This window comes from Schistocerca serialis, chromosome 10 (assembly GCF_023864345.2).
Source record: "Schistocerca serialis cubense isolate TAMUIC-IGC-003099 chromosome 10, iqSchSeri2.2, whole genome shotgun sequence".
NCBI lineage: Eukaryota > Metazoa > Arthropoda > Insecta > Orthoptera > Acrididae > Schistocerca > Schistocerca serialis.
Window position 1 is genome coordinate 161,074,840 of NC_064647.1, and position 2,604 is coordinate 161,077,443.

The following is a 2,604-nucleotide window of genomic DNA, read 5'->3' on the forward strand; positions in this document are numbered from 1 at the left end:
AAGTAATGCCTATTGCAGATCTGGAACCAGCTGCAGATTGCCTATCTAAAGGCTTCCAGGTCCAACAAAATTTTGTTTTTCAATATTTCTTGTAATTATTGACCAAATTTAATACTTTAAAATGCTGTCATAGTGTACTCATTAAGAGATATAATCTTGTGTTGAAAGTTTAACACAATAAGACAATACATTATTACAGTTGAAAGCTTTGAGTGTGTAATGAGGCAGTATAACTGACAATGGGCAAATATGCAGCCTATATTCATCTAGCATTCTGAATGAGAACCATTAGTGACTTCCGATGACTTTAAACATAATTTCAAAGTTTCATAAACTTTGTCACACTTACATGTTAATGTCAAAATCCAACAGATTAACTCATTTGTAAAGCTTTTTTTAAAGAAATGATAATTAATCAAGACAGCTGCCAACAGGTGTTGTTGATATACCTCATTGGAGACAGCTGAAAATGTGTGCCCCAACTGGGACTTGAACCCAGGATCTCCTGCTTACATGGCAGATGCTCTATCCATCTGAGCCACCGAGGGCACAGAGGATAGCGTGACTGCAGGGACTTCCATTGCACGCTTCCCATGAGACCCACATTCCCAGCTGTCCACAACCTACATTTGTAATGTTCCTAAAGGATATTTGCCCATTCACTCATTATTCACACCAACTAAGGTGACAATTCCCGTAAGAGTTTGAGCAAAGTGTGCACATTTGCACAGAAGAAGGCCAGTGGCTAGGTAGCCTTTAACTATATGAAGATAGTAACTGTTCCAAAAGAACAGATACCAATGATGACCATGAAGCTTCTCTAGAGAAATGATAATTAATCGAAAAACTCAGCTGCCAATAGGAAATGTTGATATACCTCAATGGGGACAGCGGAAAATGTGTGCCCTGACTGGGACTCGAACCCAGAATCTCCTGCTTACATAGCAGACACTCTATCCATCTGAGCCACCGAGGGCACAGGGGATAGTGTGACTGCAGGGACTTATCCCTTGCAAGCTTCTCACTGTGCTTTTTTAAAGTTTTTTTTTGTATGTGAGAGTAAGATTATTTAAAGAATCAGGGGTTTGCTGGTTGATGACAGAGCACCATTGTTGTTGTTTTTGTGGCCTTCTGTCTGAATACTGATTTGATGCTGCCCTCCACTATGATTTATCCTGTGTAAGTCTCATCATCTCTGACTAGCCACTGAAACATGTTAAATGTGGAACAGCAGTATAAGCATCAGTGTACAGCCAGGTGACAAAAGTCATGGGATACCAGCTAATATCATATCAGACCTCCTTTTGCTAGTATAGTGCAGAAACTCAATGTAGCATAGACTCAACACATCGTTGGAAGCCCCTGTAGAAATATTGAGCCATGCTGCCTCTATAGCTGTCCATGACTGCGAAAGTGTTGCCAGTGCAAGATCTTGTGCACAAACTGATCTCTTGATTGTGTCCATAAATCTTCAGTGGGATTCATGTCAGACAATCTGGGTGGCCTAATCATTTGCATAAATTGTCCGGAATGTTCTTCAAACCAGTTGCAAACAATTGTGTCCCAGTTACATGGTCCATTGTTACCCATAAAAATTTCATCGAGGTTTGGGAACATGAAGTCTGTGAATGGCTGCAAATGGTCTCCAAGTAGCTGAACGTAACCATTTACACGAATGATCAGTTTAGTTGTACGAGAGGACCCAGTCCAGTAAACGCAGCCCACACCATTATAGAGCCACTACCATGTTGCACAGCGCTTTGTTGAAAACTTGTGTCCAAGGTTTCAGGAGGTCTGGGCCACACTTGAACCCTACCGTTGTCTCTTACCAACTGAAATCATGACTAATTTGATCAGGCCATGGTTCTCCAGTCATCTAGGGTCCAACTGATATGGTCACAAGCTCAGGAGAGGCACTGCAGGTAATGTCGTACTGCTAGCAATGGCACCTGCATTGGACATCTGCTACGATAGCCCATTAAAAACAAATTTCGCCACACTGTACTAATGGCTACATTCATCGTACATCTCACATTGATTTCTTCAGTTACTTCATGTAGTGTTGCTTGTCTGTTAGTGTACCATAGGAATCAAGGAAGAGGATGTTTGGTGACAGGTATCCTCTTTCTACAACACAACTGCACACACATACTAACAGGGTTCTTTATCTGCATAACAGGAAGCTTTTTATCTTTAAGAGGGTCCATGTGTTGTGGTACAACCTCTCCAGGATAGTCCTCTTGTGGACAATATCAGTACTGTAGCTGTTACAAACTTTAGTATCGCTATGGGTAAGTACAAATCGTCCTATGTACACTAACCTGGTTGCAGTGTACTGGTAGACACCAACTTGGAGTGCGAGTTAGTGGGCCAAGCTAGTGACTGAACTAGTTACTGAGAGACTGAGCTGGTGACTGAAACTGCACTAGTGACTGATACTGAGACTAAGACTTGCAGTCGAGAGGCTGTTGGAGGCGTGTTGCTTGTGAGTCTGTCTTTGGCCTTTCTCCTGATAGGCATACTCGATCCAGCAATCTTCTTGCTACATCTTTGTCGACCGGTGTGCTGGCAACAGCTTACACCAGCTCAGTTAGCAATGGAAAC

General features: G+C 42.2%; 1 non-coding gene across 1 annotated transcript; it reads right to left on the bottom strand.

Moving 5' to 3' along the window:
• Positions 1–474: 474 nt before the first annotated feature.
• On the bottom strand, positions 475–549 carry Trnat-ugu (transfer RNA threonine (anticodon UGU)). Its single transcript has one exon. It is a non-coding gene; the product is annotated as a tRNA-Thr (tRNA).
• Between the last annotated feature and the right edge of the window lie 2,055 nt (positions 550–2,604).